This window comes from Morone saxatilis, unplaced genomic scaffold, assembly GCF_004916995.1.
Source record: "Morone saxatilis isolate NCDOM2014 unplaced genomic scaffold, NCSU_SB_2.0 Contig23, whole genome shotgun sequence".
Taxonomy (NCBI): Eukaryota; Metazoa; Chordata; class Actinopteri; family Moronidae; genus Morone; species Morone saxatilis.
The window spans coordinates 1,878,896-1,906,407 of record NW_023339796.1 but is presented as its reverse complement, the minus strand read 5'-3'; the positions used below and the strand labels follow the sequence as shown (position 1 = coordinate 1,906,407).

General features: G+C 39.3%; 1 protein-coding gene across 1 annotated transcript in view; it reads left to right on the top strand.

Annotated features, from left to right (window-relative positions):
• Positions 1 to 13,460: 13,460 nt before the first annotated feature.
• The window catches only part of slco5a1b (solute carrier organic anion transporter family member 5A1b), a gene marked incomplete in the record, with an annotated part of 195,945 nt that continues 181,893 nt past the window's right edge, over positions 13,461 to 27,512 (top strand). The window contains 1 exon segment of the mRNA XM_035671467.1: positions 13,461 to 13,506.

Sequence of the window (27,512 nt, the reverse complement as noted above, 5' to 3'; positions counted from 1 at the left end):
ACAGGTTTATTTCTGCTGTTGGACATTTTAATATGAGGCCTTATAGAGACTCACTGCTGGAGCCTCTAGTGTCCGTTAGAGGAACTGCAGGTGGTGGCACTTCCACATTGACGGTTAATGGTGGTAAAGATTGTTTTGATTAGTTTGTGTTTAGTTTCTTTGTTTTCTTTTGTCTTCTAACATCTTTGGAACCATGTTGGAAATTTAAAGCTGCAGTAACAGATTGTTTCTGGCCACTTGGGGGCAGCAGAAACACAACACTGACACATTGTCACCTTTTAACCGTTGGTACAGTTCATTTCCACATTCGGCAGTTACGGAGCGACATTAGCGTTCGTTTAGAGTCGTGTTTGTGTCCACCTGATGAATCAGAGTCCAGTATTGACTCTATTTGAGCTCTGCTATGTTCACCAGCTCTAACTTCATCAGCTTTGACTTTCTTTGCTGTTTGGTGCTGAGCAGGTAGCGACATACGACCTCTGGTCAAAGGTTTCATGTCTGTAAGTTGATTGCAGTTAAACCAAAGAGTGAGTTTCTCCTCTGGTGTTGTTTAAATAGAGAATATTTAGAGGCCTGAAAGGGTAAAAGTGCAGTATTTTGCAAAAGAGAAGCAAAGATCAGAGATAAGTTTAAAAGATTTACATATTTTTTTGATTCAGAATTTAGTTTTTTCTTATTCACATTCAAGTTATTTCATGTTGAATTTATAATCTGAATCTACGAACCAGTAACTGTCAGATAATTGTGTTGTTGGAGTAAAAAATATTTGGTAGAAGGTGAAAATACCTCAAAACTAAGTGTAGTTCTTGAATAAATGTACTTAATTACGTCCCCACTCTGAATTAAAGTACACTGTATTAACATAACAGTAAATCTACAAACAGCCACGACTTTGTCTCCAGAACTCTCATTAATTCATTAATTAAGTGTCCTCACCTTCAAGTGACTTTCTATGTTTTGAGATCATTGCGACCTGCGCCATAAAAACCTTTAATGGATTATACACAGTAAAAAGTGGAAGTATCCCATTATTCCTCATTGGACCTGCATATTTCATTTTTGTTTGAAATCGACATCCAGTACTTTGTACATAATATTCCTTACAATAGTTTACACGAGTTTCCAGTAATTTGGCTTCCAGGGAGGCGTAAGGTGTCTGGAGTGAACATATCCTGAGTGGATCAAACCTCCTGTGTTAATGCTGGGCATCCTTAATATTCTCATAACTCATATTGATGTGTATTATATATGTAGGTGCACCGCTGTTACATTTCATAATAGTTTGAGCTCATTATGTCTCTTGACTGAGGACATCAGGTAGTTTTTTTCACAGGAAGATGATCAAGATGATTAGGCACAGGACGATATGAAAATGTCTCTTGTATCTTGGCGATACACGATAATCATGAAAATATACGTTATATTTTTTTTAACATTCTTTTTCATTTTAGTTCAATTTGGATGTTACATCTTAAACATATCTGAAATATTTTACTACGTTATATTTTTTACATGGCTTTACATTTTGTGAAGAAACACTCATATTTATTGCTTTATTTTTTGTTGATGTTTGGAATAACTATAAGATAATAAGATTGAAGCTCCCCGTTGTCCCCTTGTTCAACATAAATCATGAAATCAGTGCAGGACTGTACGCTGGAGATCTGAACAGCTTGTTCCAGTCAAACCATGTGACGATATTCAGGTGATAATATCGTATATCCTCTCATTCTGAGTCAAATTAATAACTCTAAAGTCATTAAACATTCTCATAAACGTGTTTGCTCTGCCAGAGTAGCTTGAAATGATTCCTGCAAGCTGTACAACCAAAGATAAAAGATTATATACGTCAAAGTAATCAATAATAAGTGATACAAGTATTCAAAATGAGTCATATATTAAAAAAAACTCAAATTGGACCTGTTTTTTCATCAAATTTTATTAGACTTAGACTTCACTTTATTGATCCCTTTGGGATGTCTCCCTCAAGGAAATTAAATAAAAACAAACACAAAACATACTGATTGAAATGATTTCTAAATGTTTCTGGACGTTCCAGAAGTTATTTGAATTATGCTCATTTTTTAGTTCTTAAGAACGTAACGTAACGTTGATTGGAGGTCAGTTTATGTGTCACATCTCTTCACACATCACTCCTCTGAGCTGTCGTCGTATATTTGGGGGATATGTGGCTTTTGTTCAGTTTGTGTCCGTCTCCCAAAATAATGTCACACTAACCGTGCTGGGAATAGATTGTAAAGATGCCAAACTCCTATAAACAGATATCCAGTTTAACTCTCTCTGATGACGTTTCCATCGTATATTGATCACTAGTGTTGCAGCTGGTTGCTACAGGATGTAATGAAGCTTTTAGCTGTAGAGGCTGTCTACAGAGGTGAACAGAAGTTATCACATGTTATCATTCTGTATGTTTCTGTGGTCTGCAAACAGCAGCAGGTTGCTTTAACGTCAGGAGCAACAGGTTGTGGTTGAGAATTTGGACCTTCCTGTGTGATTCATCATTGGTTCAACCGACTGTCTTTCTTTTCTTCTGACAGTTTGGGTTTGAAGAAAGGAAGTTCACAAGCTAAATGAGTTAAGTGGAGCCTTTTTGCAGTTTCCCACCACACGCCGTCCATTATCACTAATAGTCTCTCTCACACACCTTTGGCCTTTTAAACGCCGGCTTGTTTGTGCTGGATGATGAAGTGTGCAGGAAACGCTGCCCAGCAGACGCCATTTCACTGTTTTCTGCTGTGTGCTTTTAGTACGAGCTGCATTTCCACCTTAAGAGGTCGTCTGAACTGAACCTTCCAGTGTAATTCTGCCAGAACAAGTTTTTAATGAAACCGGTTAGTGTGAGAAAAGAGTCTCCTGTTTGAAGGTCCAGTGTGTAACAGGTATGTTTTCATTAGTGTTTAATCACCTGAAAATGAGAATCATTGTGTTTTTGTTACCTTAGAATGAGCCGTTTTTATCTACAGACGCCAAAGGTCGCCTTCCATGGAGGCCGCCGTGTTGAACCGCCATGTTCCTCTACAGTAGCCCAGAACAAACAAACCAAACACTGGCTGCACGTTTCGCACAGGGGAGGGTGAAGCAAGGGGGTTGCAATCTGCAACTACACCTTTAGCAGCCAATAAATCCTACACACTGGTCCTTTAATGTGATTTTGCCCACTTTTGAGAAAAGTTGATCTACAGCGAGCTTAAATGTTAACGCAGACGTGGAAACCAACATTTTATTGACTAATGTTTGTACTTCAGTAAAGTTTTAAGTTTTTCCATTTTGTGAGGGAAATATTGTGCTTTTTAGTCTATATTTATCTAACAACTAGGGCTGTGTATTGGCGATATAATACACAATACAGGCCTTATGATTCAGTATATTTCAATATATATATTGCAATACTGTAAGCAAGGCGATATTTTTCTCTTTAAAAGTAATTTTATGAAAACTGAGTTTACTTTTGCAAACAGAAATGTTGGATCTGCATTATGTTTGTTCAAAATCAGCCTTCAACTTTACATTTGAGACTCGATACATTATCAAAAAACAACATATCGCAATATTTTCTTACAATAATGACAACTGGAGTTAGTTTGTAGATTCAGATTTTACATTTAATGCGAGATATGATCATTAAATACGCCTGCTAAAGAGTATAAACTTTAAAATGAATGAATCCATCCAATATCTATAAATCAATTGTTAGATAAATAAGATGTCATTTCCTGTTTTGTCCGAACAACAAAGTTTACATCGATATAAAACAGAGAAAAGCAGGAAACCTCTTAATGGAGAAGCTGGAACCAGATATATATATTTGATATTTCTGTTTGATAAATGATTAATGATCGCATGTGAAACAGCATGTCTTATGTAACAGATTCACATGATATAGATTATATATATATTATATTCTGACTTTTTGCTGGTTTCTGATTTATTTGTGCAGATTTTTGTCCAGCTTTAGGGATTTAATTACGTTACATGTTAGAAGTGTTAAGTATTGATGTGTTGAAATGTACCAGCTGTGTTTTAATGCTTTAACACTTTCTTTTGATACTTATTAGTACTATTTTTCGATCACATATTTCACAACCCTCTGATTTAACAATGAGACACTGCTTATTCTAACGAGCGTTCAGCCCTAATGACTGCATTGCCATTGGGTTTGCATACGGCAGGGACTCATTATGTGTAAAATAACACTTTCTGAGTGAAGAGTGATGCTCTGATGTCTCTCTGCCTGCAGTGATGTGTGTTCACTGTCGCAGTGTGTTGTCGTTGTTAAACTCTCTCCGTGAGCCACATTTTACCTCCTGAGATTGGAACCACGAGGCCGTGCTCGGCTCAGGTCTCCTAATCATTAACCCGGGACTTGGAGAAGGTCACCGCTGCTTTTGCCCGGTGTGACCGTAGCCATGGTGACGCTCATTAACATTTCATCCGTGCCGATTGGTTGGCGGGGGGTCGGGGCAGGGCTGGTTTACTGTAACTGTGCTGTGATACATGTGGACATGGACAGGAGGTTGTTATGTAACAGCAGTCTGGTTCCAGTGAAAGTTTATCCGACATTTAGCCCTTTTCTCTGCTAATTCTCCTTCCAAACAGAAACAGTAAGTGACTGTTTGTGCAACATTTGATCAGAAGCTCCGAGGGCAGCGAGCATCCATTTTTATAACTCGACAGTTTTACATCATCCTAAAGCCGTCACTCTTTTATTAAACATAAACAGTCTAATATTGATCCAGATCCAATCAGTCATTGTATTATTGTATTATCCTGGAGGGGAAACTTCAGTCAGGGGCACATTATAATTATTAAAAAACATTACAAGTAAAGACAAAAGTACAAAAACACAGCTGTGCAGCTTCATTGCTTTAATAACATTAACCAGATGTGGATGAACAGCTGGTTCGTAGTGTGAACTGACAATAAAACGATGCTGTTTTTATGGTGGATTTAAAATAATGCATTCATACCTTTATATATTAAGTTCCCTATGCAGAGAGTTGAGTCACCAGACAGTTCATTAATAAAAACTAGTCGAAAAGAAAAACTATAACATATACTTCAGAGCAATCACAGCTCTCGTTTATATACACGTTTACTTATTGTGTGATCTGATCTGAATCTAAATGAGCATGTTAGTTCTTTACGTTTGCTTCAGACGACACTGAACAAAGGAGAAGTTTGGTGTCTTTGGTTGGATGAAAAAAAGGTTGTAGTACTCACACTCAGGTATTACCTTCATTTTTACAGAGCACATTGGACATATAGACAACATTAGCACTGATCTTCCTGTGGAGGGAATGCTGCTGTGGGAGGATTCCTGTGCAAAGCTGAAGATGAGGAAGAAGCACACACTGTGGTTATATAAGTCCAGGTGTAACTGGTGCTACATTTGTTTTAGAGTTTGCTTTATGGATCTTTTGTCTGCTGATGGATCTGGATCTGTGTTTATTGAGTGCGGGAGCTGAGAGAGTGATGCTGCAGGCGGCTGTCTCTGGCTGTGTGGATTGATATCTCCTCCTGTTCTGGTTTCTTCTCACCGTGCAGGTGAAAACACATCTGTTGTGTGAATTTATCTCGCTGAAATGTGTCTGTTGGAGCCCCGCGGGGCGTTTATGAGCTCTTCCGCTCAATCTCAGTGCTGTTTGGATTTACTGGAGAGCTCCCAGCCTGCTGCTGTCTGACTGGAACTGGAGAGCTGATCCACCCCTCCCTGATTCACTGGGAGTTCATTGTAATGGTAGCTGATCGGCTGTAACTATCACTGTCTAAATATTAGTGATCCATGATACTGAACCGATAATTGGCTGCTTCTTATGGGCAGATATTGATAAAATAACCGATAATTTCATATTCTTCTTTTTTAAAAAGAAGCTGTAGTTCTCTTCTTATGTTCATGTATTCTGTCTATGGTAAAGCCCATCAGTACTTTGTATCTTTTTCTATTAATGGATTGATCTTTAAATCTATACAATGTCAGAAAGTAGCAAACAGTGATGAGCAACAGTCCCAAAACTGAAATATATTCCACTTACAGTGATATAAAAGAGAAAAGAAGGAAATCCTCACATTTCTGATGCTGGAACCAGAGAATATTTGATTAGATTAGATTCTACTTTATTTTCATTGCTCACAACAAACAGCATACACAACATACATATGTGCTAATAAATAATAGAATAAACAGTAGGTGGTATATGTGAATATACTAAGATATGTACAGTATGAACATGTGCAGCAGTTACAGTAGGTCAAATATACAGTGCAGATTTATTTGCTTGATAAAATCACTTTAACTTCCTGCCAAATATGTATTGTTGTTCTTATTGTAAATTATTAGATGTTTTATGGTATTTGAACATCCCTGTTAAACGATTAACGTTACAATGTGTATGTAGCAGAATAACCAGGGGGCAGACGTTGGTTTTGTTTTTCTCCGACTAATGAAATGCTGGTCGACTTTTAGGGGGCAGCAGGACAGGGCTGTCCATGTGACATGTCTCCCAGTCTTTCTGTTGAATTACCCCTCTTCTTAAATGGGTTTGTATTTATTTACGTCCCACTTTGAGCAGCTCTGCCCTTGCTTGCTGTAGTTGTGTGCCTGCAGTCGTCCTGCGCAGTTTCAGGTGCACTCGCTCTCTGTTTTACCTCCATTTAAAGTGTCTTTTTTAACTCAAAATGTTGGTGAAAGTTAGATTTTTCAAGCCAAAGTTTAGACTCTAGTGGACTCTCGTGTGAAAGTATAATTCCAGCTTTAGGAAAGTTAAACAGCTGTAAGTTAATTACACACAAATGAGAACTAATGTTCACACGATTTACGCCCACAGCACGAGACTACATGTGATTTTACTGTAGCTCCGTACAAACTGTAACTTGTTTGTTGTAAAAAATGCTAAATCCAGTCTTTACAGTGCTATAATGAAGGCAGCCAGCATCTGAGAGCTACAGTGAAAGAAAAGCTCTGAACACAAAGCGCTGCTGCTCTTCATTGGAGCAGATGGATGGATCAATGCCGCGGCTTTGAACAGTCAGCCGAAGAGACGAAGAGAGGAGGATGAGAGGACAGGGATGAAAGGATGAGGGAGGAGGTGATGGAGGCGGTTTGTTTTTGTCGTTGCAGGAGACAGAGGAGGGGAAGACAAAGAGAGATTACCGCCAATTTAAGCGGGGCTCCTCGCGCACACCTCCCTAATTGAGAAATGGATTTCCCCCCCTCCCTTCCTGCTCCTCTGCGACAAAATAAAAATGATCAAATGCTGCCTTCGCTTTCAGATTCTTCCTTTTTTGTGTTCGTCTAAACTGTCAGGGGGAGCGTTGTCGTGATTGATCATTTCTCTCAGAGCTGATCCAAACAAATTGGATTGTTGTCATCTTTAAAAACAAAAGGAAACACCGAATGGTTACGTCGGAGAAAACACGTCTCCTACGCGCAAATATAGACAGACAGCACATAGACATAGACATAGACCTATTAGGAAATGCCAGTTTTGATCGGTCATGGGAAAGAAACCCCCCGAAAGTGAGTCAGCCTTTAGATCTAGAGAGAGGAACTAAATAGAAAACTACAGAGACGGGGCGAGCTTTTAAAAGGCAGGGACTTGTTATCAACTGTCCCGAGATGTAAACATGCCCGCAGAGATAACATTGTGTGCCGGAGAAGATTAGAGCTGAATGCCGAAGATAAAATGGCGCAGTCGTTTGTTGTGAAGCAGACAGAAGGCCGAGACAGAACGGAGAGAAACACGACTAAACTTCATGTCTTACTACAGAATGATTGACTGACTGACTGAACTCTCAAACTGTAATTATCAAGTCATAGCTTAGCAACTATACGGGGCACTAAGAGCAGTATGTAGTGGAACATTAAACTGCAGGGGTTTGCTATAGGCTAACTAATGAGCTAATTTTACCAAACGGTTTTAAATGGCCTACACACAGAATAGTTTGTTCCAGGTGTGTAAACATATAAAACAGTTTGTTTATCTGTTCTAATGTAGTGGCCTACTTACACAAAGCCTTTTCTCCTTTAAGTGAAAGGTAATACAAACGTTAAGGCAAAATTATTATCATTTCAACTAACTCCTGAAAGGTAAAGTTAATTAGCGAGGTTACATAAACCATTCACTATTCTATACATATATTTTATTTATATAAATACATTATATAACGACAGTTTGGGTCATGTTCAAATACACAAATATACCCAAAAGTTTGTGTATCCACTTAAATCATTGGCTTTATTTTTCAAGGTGACCGCTCTCAGTCTAATCGTTGGCCCTCTCCCTCGGGAGCAGCAGGTGTGTGATGCAAACAGACAGATGGCATCCTGGGAAATGTAGTGCCCTGCGCCTTTGTCAGCGAGCGCAGCTTGTAATGGCCCTGCCAGGAGGCATTGAGGGCCACAGCCTGGACGCCGCTCTTTGCTCACAGGGTGAAGCTGATTGAAATTCCCTTCCTCCCGCACTGGCGGCTTGGCGTCGGTCCACAGTGCAACACTGCAACCTATTTCACACTCTGCTGGTGTGGAGTGAAGAAACCAGACAGCAAAAACTCAGGGTGGCAGCAAAAGTCCAAAAGTAGCACTCAAGAGTCATCTTCCATATCCTCCACTTCTAACTGGCTCTTATCAGGAAGTGAAATGGGGAAAAACACACTTTTTACCTCTTTATTTATCTTCCTTAACTCCACTCTTCATCAGTTTGGGCTCACAGTAAAGTTTTATTAAGGAACTTTGACTCCACTTAGGCTCCTATAACTTTACTAATGTATAGTTTATAATATGTAATACATTATCATCCTTATAACAAGCTTGTGCCTCTGTAAGTTTGGTTTTTAATAATTGATAGTAAATGTAAAAAGAGTTGCCTTTGAGAAGAGACTGAGAACATAAAAGTTAAAGAACAATAACACTTTTAATTTTAGGTATGTCAATTTTGGGCTTGGTGCACAAAAAAGTGGTGCTAAAAAACAAATGATAGAAGTAGTGTAATATAATGTACATATTTTACATAAATTACACACTTTTATTTTCTATTTTATAATTCCATATACATATTTTTGTTATATATTGTAATTTAATGCACAAATTTATACTTATTCTTAGTTCTCTTTCTTATAATGTCAACTTGAGCAACTAAAAAGCAAATGATAGAAGTAGACCTGCAATTAATAATAAAATAAAATCTATAAAACATGAAATAAGATTAAAACATTAAATTAGATAATCAGTATTTCACACAGGGACAAAATGATTGGTGCATAAAAAATAATAAATCTAATCGAAGTGACCTGCTGCTTTGTAATTATGAGCTTTCCTGTGTTTTAATGTATTAGATATTGAATGTGAGGGAACATTTAGTTTTTGAATGTTATGATTTCCTTTCAGTCGTAAGCCTCTGTTCTTGCTTTTATATGTTTGTTCTGATTATGCTATTGTGGAGAAATTGGCCCAGCCGCTGCACGAACGCCCCAGAGCTGCTGTAATGAAGCTCCGACTCTTTGTAAACAGCGTTTCTGTGTTACATGTTCCTGCTTTTAACAAACGGCGCCGGCTGGAAACTGCTGTGATTACTGCGTCTTCTTTTCCCCGCACAGATGTAAACAAAAACAGCCTCGGGTGATTCTCCCTTTAATTATACCAAAAACAGAAACATAATGAATATCCAGCAAACATGACACAAGCTTATAGCAAATGACTTCACTCGGATATGTCTTCATGAGAGACGAAGTGCATCCTGGGTAAAGAAAAAAGAAAAGAGGTTGCTCAAAGCGTGAAAGCGTGTGCAGATCAAGTGGCTGCTGTTGATTCTGGGCGGAGGCAGGAGTCACAACAAGCGTGTTTTTTCGGGTGATTTATGCAAACTTTTGAGCGTTTCCTGTTTTATTTTGATTTGTTTGGCAATTTTTATTGTTGGTGGCACAAAATAACAGCAAATATGAGAATGTAAAAAGGGATTTCTGTGGTTATTAAACACAAAAAGTGAAGTAGTAGGAAGACTGAGTCCACCAAACTGCAGGAAACATCCTTAATGTCATTAGTAACACCTGAGCTTTTCCTGCTATGTGAAAATGTTCTAGATGTTGCTTTTCCAACTAATAATTAGGCGTCCAAACAAGAGCAAATAACATTTTAATTACATTTATAAATATGAAGCTACTGCAATACAAGATCAGTGCTGCTCCTACGAGAAACATCGTCTGCTGAGGATACTTTACTTACTACACGTGTAACTTTAGCCTCAGTGCTTTAGCATTATATCATGTATGTAACTATCATGTGGATATTTAAGATACTTGTACATGTTTTGTTGTTTTAAAACTGGTCATCTGCAAACAACTTCATGTTCATCAGATAGCTTGCTGCACTTTATAATCTGCCAGCATCAGTTGTCAGTTACAGCTAAGCGACTAAAAGTTAAAGTTCAGAAAATATTGCAGTTTTGGTTGAAACCTTGTGCTTTATTGTTGATATCCTGCAGCAGCAGTTGGTGTCAGTTGAACTTTCTGTTGCTAGTAGCAACCCCTGCTAGCTCAATGGCAGTTACAGTTTGTTTCGTCCTCCATTTTGTGAGATCGGTAACCTTTTTATCTGCTCCCTCGTTGGTTCATTATCTGTAATGGTCATTTTTTAATTCAGGCTTTTGATTATGTTTTGTGACTGTTTGCTGTTTCAGAGTTAACGGGTCTTTGGTCTATACTCGTGATCCAGTGTCCTTGTTACTGTCCTTCCTTTTTACAACAACGTTGGTCTAACTGTTATAAATGTCGTCTTTTTTCTGATCTGTAAACACTATCCATCACTGTAACCCAATCTTTCCTTTGAGTGGCTAAAAAACATTATTCATGCCTCAGGTCTTGTTGTCAGGAGCGGATATAGGGAAATATATTCAAAACCTATAAAATATACAATTGAGATGTTATGTTGATTAAATGAGCATCATTAACCTTCCTTTGAAAGAAAAGAAAAAGTCTGAAAAGCCAACTTCTCTTCAATCTCTAACCTAAGTAAGACAACAGGCGAGGTGCATTCAAGGACCTCCCTGTGAATCGCAAACCCTTCCCTGGACATATAAGGAGAGAAAAAAAACAACATGTTAGCACAAAATGAGAACAGGAGCTCGCAGTGTAAATGTGGAGGGTAAAAGGCGAGACGGGGGGGGGTATCGCTGCGCTCTTTGATCCCGGAAGGCACTGTTGCCATGGTTACAGCATCCAATCGGATGCCGCTGCTCTGGCGCCTGCCTGTTAGTCCCGTCTAGGTCCCTGGAGTATTTCCCCTAATGTATGTGTGTGTGTGTGTGTGTGTGTGTGTGTGTGTTTACACCCACCTGAGTGATTATGGATGCAAATGTATTGCTAATAGTGCAGGTTTAGATATAATGCAACATTTAAACTGAGTATTTATTTATTCCAGAAGGAGTAGAAAACACAATCCTTGTAGTAATATTAGTGGTGGAAGTACCTTTAGTATTCCTAGAGTAGTAGAGATATTAGTATATTGCACTATATGAAGTAAATTGTTGATGGGAGGTTGTCGTTGTAGTTCTTAATAGCAGTAGTAGTAGCACAGGCAGTATCAGAATGATGTGGTAGTGTCAGTAGAAGTAGATTAGTAGATTAGCATTAGTAGTATTCTGTTATATACTGTATTATATATATTTTGAATGTCTTATTTTCTATATTTTGTTAAATGCTGTAATATAATGTACATATTTTACACACTTATTTTCTATTTCATAATTTCCTATACATATTGTTGTTATATATTGTAATTTAATGCACAAATCTATACCTTTCTCCAATTTGTATAATGTAAATTCTTATCTTATTGAGCAGCTGCAACAAAGCCACGAAGGGATCAATAAAGTATTTTTTATTCTAGTAGTGGTAGGATTACTAGTAATGGTAGATGGTAGAGGAGGAGGAGGAGGAGGAGGAGGAGGAGGAGTGGGATACCAGTGTTTATTGGCTAACTTCAGCGACCTTTCCATCTAATACAGGTTTACAGAACTGACCTTAAGTCTCCAAACGTTTTAAGAGCTGCTGGTAACAACCTGAATCCAAGTGACAGACAGAGAACACTGATTAAAAACCCTGAAAGTGACGCTCTGCTTGGTCCTGATCCAGCCCTGTGCGGAGAAACAGCTGCTGCCCAATCAAATGGGATAAACTATGATACTGTAAATCCTGTTTGTGTTTATATGAAAGGAACACAACAGTATGTTGCACTGTTGGATACCCTTAATACACCCCTAAACCCCCAAACAGAAGGACAAACTAATAACCCCTCCTTAGATCTACAGCAGGTTCAGAAATGTGTTTAATATGTAGAACTGTGTGTTTGTATGAGAGTCACAGACAGAGAGTGAACTAGTGTTATATGCTGCCAGCTCTCCTGTAAGTGGAATAGAATAAAATATGGCTGCCTCCCAGAGGAGCACTGAAGGAGCCAGTTTGATGCATCCTCCCTCAGCTCAGAGTTACTTTACTCTACAGCCCAAAACACAAGAGTTCGGGTCTTATTAAGCCATTTAGTCTCATGTTCCAGTCTTAAAATAGAAGGGCCAACACTGTTGGACTAAAAACATACTGTATTTCTTTAACACTGTAAATCAAATAATAAAAGAAGTAAGCTAACATAACGTCCAGAATATTTGGACTCATTCCCCTGAATTAACCCAACTCAAAACATGAATTGTTTAAGTAATAACTTGTTTTGAGTTAACTTAAATGTGTGCAGTATTTTTAAGTATTGGTCATTTAATTCCATTTTGTTCTCTTGACTCATTTTGACTTTATATCATTACAAAAATGTAAGCCCCAGAATTAACTGGCTACTGTTTTGATAATCAATTTATTGTAAATTGTTTATTTCGTATGTCGGTGACAGGTAATGTAATATAGTGGAAAAAAATTTAGTAAATTCAATTGAAGTGGTAACATTTGTATAAAGAAGATGCATTTAAGTTTATTCCGATAAATTCTGTGACCACATTTTGGAGAGTTTAGAGAAATGCTGCTTATGAGTGTAATATACTTACTAGTTTTAAGTACAATTACCTTAACAATTAATTAGTTACTTGTACTCAAATCAAGTATTTTTAATTGCTGGAGTTAATAAATTTAAAGCCTCTGAAGGTGTTTTATCAGACAGATAGTTGAGATTTCTGCCTCCAACCAGACATAACGGAGGTGAATCTAATTTAGTTTGAGTTGCTCAAACCATTGAAATGACGTTGAACCGTGTTCATGGAGGCGATTGCTTCGGTAGAAAATAAAAACTGAACAGTCAACCTCATCAGACTGATCAGTTATATTGATCTCTCTCTGTTTCTGCTGCTGCTGTATCTGTTTATGGATATTATTTATTTCAGGTCTGTTTAGTTACCTGTCAACCTGCTAACCCCGTGTGTTGCCTTTGTGTCTCTCTGCAAACAGGTTGCCTGTTTGAGAGCGAGCTGTGTTCCCCGTATGAGATCTGCGTTAACGGTAAGACGTCACACACACACACACACACACACATTTTAAAACCTCTATTTGAATCGAACAATTACATTTCAAGTATTTAAGTGTATTTAAACCTGTACCACACAGCCAGACTACCTGTTACAGCTGACATGCTTGAAGCTTGAAAGTTTGTAGCTCTGATGTCGCTGTAGGACTGCCAGTCGTAGCTCAGTAGCCAATAAGCAGCCGCCACTCACCAAATGTGTGAGAAAATCTAAGCTGGCGAATAAAATGAGGTTGGTTGATTACTTCACTACAAACTCTCATACAACAGATACGTTGTGTGCCCACGTGTTGTTTTCCATCGACTCTGCACACCGGGTTCCACTGAGGAGAATGTGGCAGCACATTGTCCAAGTAGATCAGCCTGAAAGGAAAACAATGAGGAGTGCGCGGGAAGTAAAAGAAAATTGACCAGGAGGTGGCGCTTCACAGATAAAAGGAGCTGAGGGGAGACTGTTTTTGCTCAAATTAAGAGCATAAAGGAAACACAGTTGGTTGTTTCTTCTTGCAATTTGGTAGATAGGTAATTTGGTATAATAGTAGAGAGTTTTTCCATTCATGATCTGGTTGAATGTGAACCCTGAAGTCTGAGCTGGGACTTGAACTTGTTGTTTTTAGGACCCAGCCACTGCTCAAGACTCGCTGCTGACTTGTTTAAGTCAGGCTTGTTCACAAATCTGTCTTAATTTTCCAATTCAGGGCAAACCTAAATTCTACAGGTATACAGAATCCATTATAAATCTGCACTGCAGCTGTGCACATAAAATAAATGTCCTGGTAATCTAAGCTAATGAGAGACTCTGAGGCCCCATCCTATATCACAAAGCTTATTCCCTCAGCTTCTAGGTCTCTTGCATGTCCCGCGGTCTATATTAAAAGGGGACAGAGCCTTTGCAGTCACTGTTAGATGATAAATGTGCCCTCTTCTGTCTCAAATCTAGGCTGAAGGCACATTTCTATTCTTTGGCCTTTCTTAACTCCTAATAACTTGTCATTTACTGTTGTTGTTGGTATGTTTTCTCTTTGTTTTTGCCTTTTTTCTGTATATGTTAAAGGTCCAGTGTAACATTTAGGAGGATATCTTGGCAGAAATGTAATATAATATTCATTAATATGGTTTCATTGGTGTAAAATCACCTGAAAATTAGATTTTTTTTCTGTTTTCGTTACCTTAGAATGAGCTGTTTATATCTACAGACACTGCGGGTCTTCTTCCGTGGAAGGGGAGGGTGAAGCGAAGGAGTTGCAACCTGCAACTATACCACTAAATCCTAGACGCTTTGGTCAGTTTAAGCTGCATCTTTAACCACATCAATGATAGCAGTTAGAACAGCAGTTATTTCATATACACACAATCTGACTTGCTGCATTGCTTCTACATCCACAGCCCATTTAGAATCAACTGCTGGACCACATATAAATATAGAAATATAAAGCCACACTCTCTCTGTCTTACTCCTCCCTTGTGGCCTCTCTGGCATTAAGAGGAAGGAAACCCCTGCTGAGAATCAGCCTAGAATAAAAAAAAGCCCAAAACATGAAAGTCACTCACAGAAAGTAATTAGCATATATTTTGGAAGTCTTGGAAACCCTTTTATCTTTGACTCCGCTGGGTCAGCCGGATGATAACCGGGTTACTCTCCAAGCTTTCACGCTGCATCTTCTCCAAGCTGACCTTTTGTTTTCTGTATCTGCCCATCACCATTCGTCGGTTTACTGGGAAACTCTCTCACTTATCAACATCTCTGCAGGATTTAAAGCAAAGACGGAGATAACAGAAGACCACAATCTGCTGTGTGATCTCATTAAGCATGTGAATGACCGGCCCACGTCTCTGACCCGCTTCCTGACGGGCGTTTATTTCAGGCAGGGCGCGTTTGTTCTGAATTCATCAGTTGGTCGTTTCCTGTCTGCACAGCGTCCTTTTTTGAAATGTCCCCCGTAATCTAATCCTGGCAGGAGAAGGTGGGGATGAAAAACACAAACGGAGCACACGTCTCGTTCTGTGAAAGAATCATCATGTCCTCAGTGAATTTTATTTTTAGCTGAGCTCAGACGGGCTCTCCGTCTGTGTTGTGACTGCCTCAGGTGACCTTGTTTCACTCCGATGGAAAGGAAAAGGTGTCAACTGCTTTTATATGTTTAGCTGGTCTGTTTCATTTCATTGCTGCTAGAGTTCTCCTCATATCTCCCACAACCTATAAATATTACTCCTTTTTGTGATTCTGAAAACTGAAAATAAAAAAGAAATAGCAGAGAGGGACATTGGAATTATGAAAGTCAAAACACACTGCAATCAGGAAAAAAAGATTCTGTAAGTCATTATAATGAGAAACTTTCTCAAAATAATCACTTTGTCCTACTAAGTCATTATTTTCAGTTACTATGTCAAAATACTGAGAAAGTTTCTCTTTATTTTGAGAAGTCAATATTTTGAGAAGGTTTCTCATTATAATGACTTACAGAATCTTTTTCCCCTCACATTGGTGGAAATGGGTACTGTATAGCTGCCATTAAAGACGCTCAGGTCATATTATCTCTGGGGGTTTGATGGCTTAACAACCTCAGAAGAGGTTACACATGATGGATTTTCATGGAATTTTGAAAATTTGGTATACTACTGTGTATATTCCTGGTTGTATGGCGCATTTAGATCAGAGCGATTCAATCACAAACTCAACTGGTCCAGACTGTAAAACCAGGAAATGTAGATGGTGTTTCTCAGTGTTGTGCCTCTGAATATTATATTCTTTAACTACCTTAACGCACTCATTTCAAATTCAACACATTAGTCTGGCGTTGGTGGAGATGCAGTAAAATAAACAAGTACTTTTTCAGTCGAGGAAGGGTTGAACTGACAGTTCTTACTGTTCGTTTTAAGTTTCGGGTTGACAGAGACATGTTTTCAGTAGAGCACTGCCCTACTTGTGACTGTCAGCAGCCACAAGATGGTTTGAAAACCTGAGCGTGCTCGGAATCACATTAAAACACGTTAATTTGTGAAAGATATGATTGGCGGTGTCGCTACATCCATAAACATCCTGCCCGTTCGGTACTGTGCAGCTCTCGCTCACTCGCTACTTCCACACACTGTGTAGTTAACTTGTTTTGCCATAAATCAGATTTATGTATTCTGGGACATGTGGAGGTTGTTTCTGGACCGGGTGTGGCCTGCGGACCGCCAGTTGAATAGATTTAGATCATGATGTGGGGCAGTGGTTCACATGTTGGGCGGCAGGACCACAACACAATTCTGCTGCACAACCAAGTTATGTTTCTATTCTTATTTTTTTATTTGTTGTCTTTTCTTGTGAAATACTGAATAGCGTTGCTTCTATCCAGAACTTAAAGTCTGAAAATCTCTGCTTACAACTGAAAAAAAGAGCTGACGTCTGTTTACACAAAGGGGAAAAGTGATAACAGGAGGAAAAGCGAAGTTGAAAGAGAAAAGACTTTAGTCTGTTGTCCTCATGGCTCAGTAACTGTTGGCAGCAGCAGGAGAGGAATTTCACCTATTTTGCAGATTTCTGTGGTCCTCGCTGTTTGAGGGTTGTGTGTTTTTTTCCTCACTGCGTTTCATGCAGTAAATACACTTTACTGCTGTGCCTTCATAAGTCATTAAAAAGCCCTCAGTTGGACGGTGGCTCAGCGGCTGTGCTGTGTTTCTGCAGCTGGGATGGAGCACTCATTCCCTTCCACTGTTGTCCATATGTGGAACATGGAAGTGCCCCGACCCCATTGTTTTGTATTTAAACTTCCTGTCTACACCGGAAGCAGGAATGTGTCGCATTGTGTGGATTGACATCTGCTGCTAATGTAACGTATAGCTGGAAGAAAGTGTCCCTTTCACCAGTCTGACAAACGTCAGCCGCTATTTCTGTAGCAGTGCTAATTGGATTAGTCCTCCCACACAGCTCTGGGATCATGTTACTGTTATTATTGTCATGGTGACTGGTCACACTGCAAAAACAGCAGCACTTCTAGAAACAAGTCAGATATTCTCAAATATAATCACATTTTCTTCTTTTGAGCACATCTGCCAGTGGGGTAAGACACTTCTGCTTGGCTGGAATTCTTAAAACAAGCATTAAAATCTCGTCATTGAAGGACTGTAATGGGCCCTAAAACTCAAAGAAATGACACAAATTTAAGCAAGTTGTGCTTATTACAAGCAATGAAAACTGAGTTATTTTGGTCACTTTATTTAGCTGAATTTAAGAATTTGTACTTCAATTTAAGATCTTCAACCAGCATTATAAAAATAAGTGACTTTGTCTTAAATGAAAGCACCAGAAGCTACTTATTTGTTTAGCATTTTTTATTAAAATAATGAAAAACTAAACAGCTGCTTCATTTCCAACACTGGGACCAGACGACTTCCTCTTAAACTGAGAAGTTGTGCGGCAGTTGGCTCCAATACAGTTGGGACAATAATCTTGTTCCTCTGGCGGCTGCGGGATATTTTATGCAACCATTGTTGTTACTAGTTAAATGAAGCTCAATATTAGCTGTAATATCTTATTATAGAATATTTTCTTAAAACCAGATTACTTTACTGATGCAAACCATGCTTGACAAGAATATTTTTCCTTTTAGACAAAGAACAAGGCTTATTTTACTTTCTTGAGATTCATTTTTACAGCAGTAGCAACAGGAAGTCAAAGACGTAAATGAAACGAGTGAAATAAGAAGAAAGCCACGACTCCACTGATGGGTGTTGTGCATGTAGACGTTGCTGTTCTCACCCACATTTATCCACAGATGCTAATTATTGTGAAACGATTCAGCCCGTGGCAGTGTTGGCTGTTTCAGTGGAGCTAGTCGTCAGCTCGGCGACACTTTCAGTCCAAGGTTTCAAAGAGCATGAAAAGCTCCCCGGGGTAAGTCAGGTGAGGTGAGGCTGCGCTGACAGCTGGATCTCACGCTGGAAAAGCTACGGCGGCTGCACCTCCGGCCATTGTTCTCACCCGCCGTGTGCCCGACCTGCTTCAATAGCTGCTGTCAAACCGCCGCTCGCAGACAATGCCAGTCTGTTGTGCTGCTGATTGGCAGCTCGGGCTCTATCAGGCCACACAGCGGCTCTGATTGCTTGAGCTGGCTATAATCTCTCGGCAGTAAAAAAACAAAAACAATGAGTAAGGCTGGCATTGTTCAGCTGAGGACATTCTACCTTCTTCCAATGACAAGGCTGGAGTGTGACAACCAAACAAATATATCAACCCCCCCCAAGGAAACAAGTTGTTCTCACTACTCCTGGATGAACACTACCCCCGGGACAATACTATTGAGAAGAGATGCATGACTTGCTTGCAGACTTTGAGGAATTAAACAGCCTTTCATTAAAGTCATTTTAATACTGAATAACAGAGTAGAGCCTATAGAGAAACTCTGGTAGTGACAGGATTCCCACGCGTCCTGGAAACACTGGAAAATCTGGAAGTTTAGAGACTAGATTTCCAGTCATGGAAACACCTGGAAATGGAATAAAATGACCAAATATCCTGGAAATAATCAATGGTGATCTGGAAACTTTTAATTGTTTAATTTCCTTTTCTTCTCCCTGACGCTTGGCCATTGTTCTATTAGACAATTTACTTTTGGTCACAGAAGTGAACCAAAAGCTGAGATATAAATCAGGAAGGCCTCGAAACACCTCCTGAAGCTTTGCCGATACCTAGTGAGGGTCCTGACCCCCACGTAGGGAACCACTGACTTAAGGACTGTGGTTACATTAATGTTACTGTCAGAGGAAACTGTAGTTAGTTCACTGAAGAGTATGAAGAGCATAAAAATCAGCAAATTAACGTGGAGTGTCCCATAAACAGTGACCACCTCCCTGTAATGAACCTGAGACACTTCATCATGAACCTGCATCATTAAACAGGGAGGGAATAAAAGTCCTGGAAAGATCCTGGAAAGATCTTGGATAAGGATTGAACCCTGAAGGAGTCTAAGCCATCTTTCACAATGATGTTAATTTCCTAAATACATAAATAAAGTCTTAAATACATGTAGTTTCATTCTTCACATCGTAGCAAAATAGTAAAGTTTGCATGTTATTATGGTTCTGGTTTAACCAATGAGCATACAAAGACCATGCACCTTGTTGAATAAATATGACGACAACTTTAAAGTTTGCTCTTATGTCTGTACTCTGTACAGTCACTTTAATGTAAGAGTCATAACGAGTTGAACCTGGTAACATTTCCATGACTCTTCCCGTCTCAGTGTGAGCCGATGATTTCAATTTTCACCAACTGTGTGGATGACATTGTGACTGCGCTGCATTACGTAGGTACAGCGTGTAAGGACCATTATAACACAGCAGAACTATAATAGATGGAGTTGATGAAGAAATGTATTTGGACATTCACTGTGAGAAACGGGGGCGAGTGTCTGTAGCGCTCATGAGCGTTAATTAAAGCTTCAATACACGTTCAAATCCATCAGTAAAGCAGCCTGTGAGAGAACAGGAAACAGTTGTGATCAGGTTTCTACATTCTTCACTCATATATGAACATGCAGCATACAATATGTCTCCACACTGTACAGGGTGCCTCCATTCTTCCAAACCCACAACCTTTTCTTTTTATTGGTACATTACATAAGCACCAGGCGCCAAATGTCACGTAAGCATTGTGGCTCTTTTGTCCGGAGCCATCATGTTAACAGGCAGCTGAAGATGCAGCGTTACGTATTTCCATGCCTTTTTTTGTCAAACATCCTTTAGATAGATATGATAACATATTGATCCTTGCCCTCCAGGACGAACTTAACCTCCAGCATAAAACTTAAAGTCCAGGACTGACGCAACAGTCCAGGATTCAGTGCGGAGCGATGAGGGTATGTTTGTCTTAGTACAAAGGGAGAAAGGGCAGTGCGACTGTCATCTCAGCAGACGGAGCGATGCCACGCTTACAGCTGGGTTGACTTTATTACGCTGCAAAAAGTGCTGCTTATATATATATAGATATAGATAGATACACTGAGGATATGTGAGTGATAAAAAGTAAGAGGAGGACTTGTATCCTCCACAGTTTCACCTGTTCTAATGAATGTGTTGATGAGATACAGCAGGTCACTTCCTCGGTACAGTATGGTGATAGTTCACCAGATTTAACTGGATGGAAACATATAATAAATAACTGTCTGTTCAAGTGGACACTTTTTGCAGTGTAGGAACTTCTGCTGACTTTCATCTTTAGTCCCAGCATGCAGCTGAGTCTGGCCACAGAGATAAGGATGGCTGCCTGTCAGTTACTCACTCAAAGGTCCACATATTATTTTAGGTTATTATTATTCTTTTTATTATTAAGGATTATTTTAATTTTGGAGTCATTGTACTTCCTGCTTGTTGTCTGTGTTATGTTGTAGTTGTGCAGCACTGCAGTATAATGTTTGATTTACCCCGTTGTTTTCAGACGAACGTTATTTTGATGGTTTTGTAGAGACTTTACGTTTGAGGACGAGGGCGTTGTTTCTGTCCAAAGAGCAGAGAGTGAGAAGAGGACCAGAAATAAAGGCTCTGCTGTATTTGTTTAACCCAGATTCAACTTTAGGTGTGGTGCTACTGTGCGATAACACACCTGTCAGAGATAAATGTGTGTATTGTTAGAGTCCATTTGCTTAATGATCATTTAACTCAATACAATGGAGGTTATTTTTACGTCATGTAGGTATTAATACAGTGATCTAACCTTTTACCTTCTAGTTATTGGATGAATTTTTTTATTCCTGTCAAAAATATGGATTCATTCTTTGTAAAAATGTTTATCATTCTAATTCATATCATTCAGTAATTTCCCTAAATAATCTGTTCATACGTCACAGCCAATTTCACAAAATACATTATAAGATCTCTTAAAAGTAGTTCAACTAAGAACCATGACAAACAGATAATAGATCATAAATAACTAATAAATATGTATATAAGAACACAACATTGACAGCAGGTGGAGGAAACGTCCCACTTCCTGTTCTGTGCGTCCTCTGTGCTTCCTGATGATCGTTCAGCCTCGCGATGGATTAATCAGTTCCCCCTCCGACGAGTGGATCTGTGCCGGGTTGTGGGTTGGCTCAGCAGCTCTGGTTAACTCAGGTTATCTGAGCTCCGCTAATATTTTTTGGATGGGAGACGGCTGGCGATGTGGAGAAAGCGCCATCAGTCTCGCTTTCTGCTTTTGTTTGCGTCGACAGTCTTTTGGGGACTGGCGGATTTGTTCTGATCACACTACGTCTCACTGCTCGCTGAGCTCTGAAACATCGGACTTCTCCCTCTTTCTCCCCTTTTTAAGTCAGAAAATGTGTCACCATGAGATTTAAATAGAAGTTGCAGCATTTTGTATATTTAACTTAAATTTTAAGGCTTTTCATTTTCACAATAGATAAAAGATGTATATTGACTTCACAATGGACTAAGAATGGCCTGTTCCATTTTAAAGCCACTCTTTTCATTGCACATGTACCTGTATAACCCTTGTTAAACCGCATGTATTTGACAGCGCTGTAGTTAAAGACTGAATGAAGCCATTTCTCTCTTTCAAAGATCTTGAGAAAGTCATCCACACCTTCATATCCTCCCACCTGGACTACCCGCCTGCAGCTGCTCCAGAAACTTTTCTTCTCCCTGTTTCCAACCGGTAGACGTATTCAACTGGAGATTAAAGCTCGCCAGTAGTCCTGCCTTCATTTTAATTTTAATTTTAATTTCATATTTTCTTTTTTATTATTCTTTCTAATAGTGCCGTTGGGACATGTCTTCTGGTGGAGCTTCTGTTTACCCCCAGGTGTTGATTGGGTCCCATGGTTTTACTGTCAGAGCTGTAATGGGGCTCATCTTGAAGAAGCTAGCTCAACATGGAAACACTAACTTCCAGCAGAGAATACAGCCTCCAGTTATGCTTTAATTGGCATTGGTTACCTCAGCAAGAGGAGAGCTGAGCTGTGTTATGTTCCTGTGCTGTATACACAGAGTGAATAAAGCATTGTGAGCCTCTGATTGTTACATTAAATCTTAAGACCACAAAAAGGATTAAAGGAGATTCTTACTCACAGATTCTGCAAAGAGTGCATCGGAATATTATTATATTATATATTTGGACAGCAATATGTTTTGTTAGACTGTTGCACAGAACAGACACATACACAGAGCGACAAAGGAGAGTGCTCTGTTTCAGCCCCTCCACACACACACACACTGCTTCCCCTTGATTAGCTGCGAGGGACAAAAAGCACTCGATGGAGATCGCCATGGCAACAGGCACGACAGGACCAGGGCTAAACTGGCCCATTACCCATCTGTGCCCTGTTGCATGTTGTCTCCTGAACACGCAACAGTCGACATGTCGCAGCCCCCCACGCCGAGGGCTGAGAACATCTGAAGAGTCTGGATCTGATGGTCGATCTGCGTGTTGTTGATTAGAAATGTTGATTCAATTGATTCTTTTTTCAAGTTTATGACGTTTTTAAACAGATCTCACAATTGTGTTTTGTTTTTGTGCAGCCTCAGACTGTAAACTGTTCTCATGGTTGAATTTCTGTAGGTTTTACTGGAAAAAAATGAATAAGACGTGATGCATTTTGCAGTTAAAGTTTTGAGTTCTACTGAAAAGACCAAAACCTGCAATGACCTGCTAACGAGTATTTTGTCTGTATCAGATCTTGAAATATCTTCTTCCTCTGTGCCACTGAGCTCCATTGTTGTCCATCAATGAGCCACACTGTTGCACTGTTCCTTCATCACCATGAACACACACGTTGTAGTTTATATTGACTCAATCCCACACACACCGTCCTGCTGGTCCCAAATACTCCCTAGAGCACCGAATGTGGATTCATCCGACGCTGAAGATAGTCCCCAGAAAATGCACAATTTCCTGTTTGAGTAACATTTAATAGAGACTGCAGTGTCCTGCTGTTTTAGGAAATTGCTAAAACAAAATGAAACCATCTATTTCGGAGCTGTTTGGTGAGATTCACATCTTCAGTGGGAACCAGTATCAGCTTGGAGCTGAGTGCCACAGACAGAAGTCAGATGCTTTTCATTGGATTTGTTGGCATTAAGGAGAGTATAGAATAATGCCAGCATTGTCCTTTAAATGGGCAAAAAACTGGAGCAAAAGAAAAACTCTCTAATGCAAAACTCAACACACAGAAAAATTCTTTTAGCTGGAAGGTTTTTGTGTTGTTTGTTGAGTTAGCGTTAACTAACTCAGAATCAATGTTATCCAGCAGCACTGAGTCACTGAAATGGTTGTGTGAGGGTTTATTTTCCTCTGTCTATCCCCATGGTGCTCTGATGATGACAAAAGCATCGCATTCACTATTTTGGCTAATTTTAGCTACATTTTGAATGGACGAACATAAAGAAAAAGAACATATATATTTCTTATTCCTTTAAAACTAAATTAGTTTCACAATACTGTGTTACATATTAATGTACAGTGTTATGATGAGTTTTTATAAGGCATAAAGCTTCACCACTAACATACGACTCTGTTCAGAGAGAAACTCTAAATGAGATCATGGATGGAATTAAAAACGGGTGGAAAAGGTAGTTTCTAATGGCCTAAAGAAGCACGTCAGTAATGGGAGCTGTGGTCGGGATGGAGAGTGAACACTTGTTGGAAACCTGAGTGTATTTGTTTAATGATTGCACGCGGCCTCCACCATCATCGTCGGATTAGACTAATTGGCGGGTGTGGGCAGGGCTATTGATCAAAAGTGTGTGGGCTGGCGGTCCTTGGAGAAAAATTCCTGTAACTACACAACCACTGCGGTATAATGAAGCTACTCTGAAACCACATTCTCGTAAATGAATGGACGAAGGACAGATTCTTAGCTCGACGTTTCGGCCGTGAGGCAGAGAAACTGTCTGGTAGATCAGAATGGAAAAGAAAAACAATGACAACAAGTACCCAGAATCCCTGATATCATCATATAAAAGGCAGCGCTGGTCAGCAGAATAAAGGAGCTGGGTCTTAGTGGCTAATCAGAGGCATCCCTGTATTTACAGTAGTCTGCCTAAAGATTGTTCCAGATCAGTAAAAGGGGAACTGCCACATCTCATTAAATTATATGACTGAATGTGCTGGGAGCTGATGGGATATTGATCAGCACCACTGACTCAGTGATTACTTGGCCAAGTTGTTCAGCTGATCAAAACTCATTTTCTGACTCGTTTTCAGTTTTTCGGAACAGAATATCAGCCGAGGGGCAACTATTGATTTTATGTAACTGGCATTTTGCAAAGTAAGAGGAATAACTTTTACGTTGTTGTTTGTTTAGTTGTTGTTTGTTTGGATTATGAATATATTCATTCTCTATATTCTTTCAATAAAAAATGGATGAAGACAAGTTAGGATAAAATCACATGTAAATAGACTGTTATAGTTGTATTTGTATTTGTATTTGTCTATGAAAAGTTAAACAATCTTTGTTTAACCTTGAACTGCTCTATTATAATATTTGCACAATAAGACTTGTACATTTTCATATACAACATTAACTGTATTAGATTTTTATAGACTTCAATTAAATTCAAGTCAGACTGTAGCTGAGTTTATGCTGAGAAAAAAAGAGTGTGGGTAAGGACATCTTAAAAGGTGCTAAAGAAAGAAAAAAAAATGAATGCATATAATATTGGCAGTTAAACAAAATGAACCCCAACCCTGTAGGGTCCAAAAGAAAAGAAAATTCACTCATCATAAGTGATGTAACCACGGTTTACTTTCAAGATGCTGATATGAAACCTGTGTTTGGTATCATATGCAAAACCTGTGGTGTTATCATGTCTAAAACATCAGCATTCACACAATAACCTTGCCTAATAAAAAACTGTAAAATAAAATAAATTGTGTTATCAAAGAATAGAACAGACAAGAGCAGGTATTTAATCAAAGCTTTTGATACTTGGTGCTACTGACTCATTTCTGTCAGCGTACCAAAATGAGGTCTGATACTCAACCCTGGTTTTTGGTGAATTGCTCCCTTCATCCCACGTCTACTGACTTGTATCTGGAGTTTCTGTTGTCCTTTAAGGTCCATTGCCTTCACTGCTTGTGGAAACAAAACAATCATACAGCTGAGGCTGGTGACCTAGAATAAACTGATTAAAAATGAGCAACATTCGAACAATTTCATGCAGGACCTGACTACCACACAGAGGATAAACCCATTACGTTTACTGTAGGTAACAACAAGGTCAAATTAATTGATTAATCAATCATGTCACATCGCTTCAGAATGTTAAAATGGTAAAACGTGCCCAAGAAGGCGTCCTCATATTGCTTGTTTTGTCCAAAACCCAAAGATGTTCAATTAACAGTGATGTAAAACAAATATAAGCATCAAGTCCCAGCATTTAGGGAGCTGAAGACAATGTAGCTAAAAAATGACTTACTAAAATATCAGGTTATCCAAATACTAGTTCCCAATCATTGTTTCTGTTGATCGACTAAGTGGTTATTCATTTAGTTTTATTTTGACCTTCAATCCAGTTCAGTCTCTCTCAGTTAAAGCATTTAACTTAAATTTAAAATAAACTACCATACCTGAAAAACAACTAATGCTTCTCTCACCCTTCCTGGTCTCCCAGTACGCCTCTCTCACTTCCAGCAGGCACACGGTGAGCAACAGAGCCATATGCACCGCTAGCTCGATTAAAACCACGAGATCCAGAGCCAGATCTTGACAGAGGTGAAGGAAACGCTGTACCTGTACCAGGCCCAAGCGGTGCCAGTTGTCATTGATCTTGTGGAGTGCAGTCTGTGAGGGATGGAATCGTGGGGGTTCCCAGGGGCAACAGATCCATTAAGATGTCTTAATCCAGTTCATTAGGCAGGACTGAGTTTGCTGCTTTCAGTCGGCGTGTCCCAAAAATGCAGTCCAGAAACCCACACTGTGTCAACCTAAAGTATTTTTGGAGCCGCACCTTTCGTGCATTAAGTAGTGACACCCTTCTTGTGTCCCCAACTTACTTTTGACACTTTAGTATACACTTTTTAAGAATCAAACGGTGTGTTAGCATTTTGCTAAATTAAGCAGCAGCTTTGGATGGGCGGATCAGTGGTGATCAAAACTCTGTGTTACTACTTTTACTAAAGTAAAAGATCTGTGAAAGACTTCTTCTACCACAAGAATAAAAGTTTATTTTCTTATTTTCAATAAAAGACGGATATATTTAAGCTGCAACCGAGAGCAACATCTGGTCAGCTTTGCCGGTCCATCTCCTCCATCTTAATACACTCTGTGCTTCTGAGAATGGCCCTGTGAATCCTCATTCTGCTCTAATCTGGACCATAAATCACAAGAAGACATGTCTGGCTCTGAATTACGGCCCTCTGGTAGTGAACTGGGATAAATTGCAGAGCCTTAGATATGCATGAGTATAATTATGAGAGATAATTCAAGATGTTCCTTCTGGGAAACACAAAAATGGTGTTTGGTGAGATCAGAGCTGAAGGAGGAAAAACAGCCTGTGGTGCAGAAGTATCTTCAGGATCTTGCTTTTCTTTTTTTGCACTTTGTTGTAGTTATAATATTGTAACAATCATTTTAGCATCAATATTACATTTTACTTTGATGTAAGAGATCTCAGAGTTTCTGGTAGTGTCTTCATTATCACAGTGTGGAGCCAAGATTTAAGTTTTACAACTTCAAAAACAAATCCACATTTGGACTAAGGATCGGTGTGTCCTTACTGGAAAACAGTGTGCTGAATTGATTACAGGAACTGCAGCTTTGGCTTTAAAATGCTAACCTGACTGCTCTGTATGGTTTCTTACACAAAGGTTTGTGGATGAACATCAACCAATCTGATCAACAAACCATGTAATGGGAAGGGAAGTCGTCGTAGCATTGTTGTATTTGAGCAGTCGCTTCTCACACACACTCATGCCATAGCTGCCAGTAGTCCCTCACTGATTGGTTAGGCACCAATGTGGTTAGACACTAGCGTGTAGGTTGAAGCCTGGCAGTACGGATTC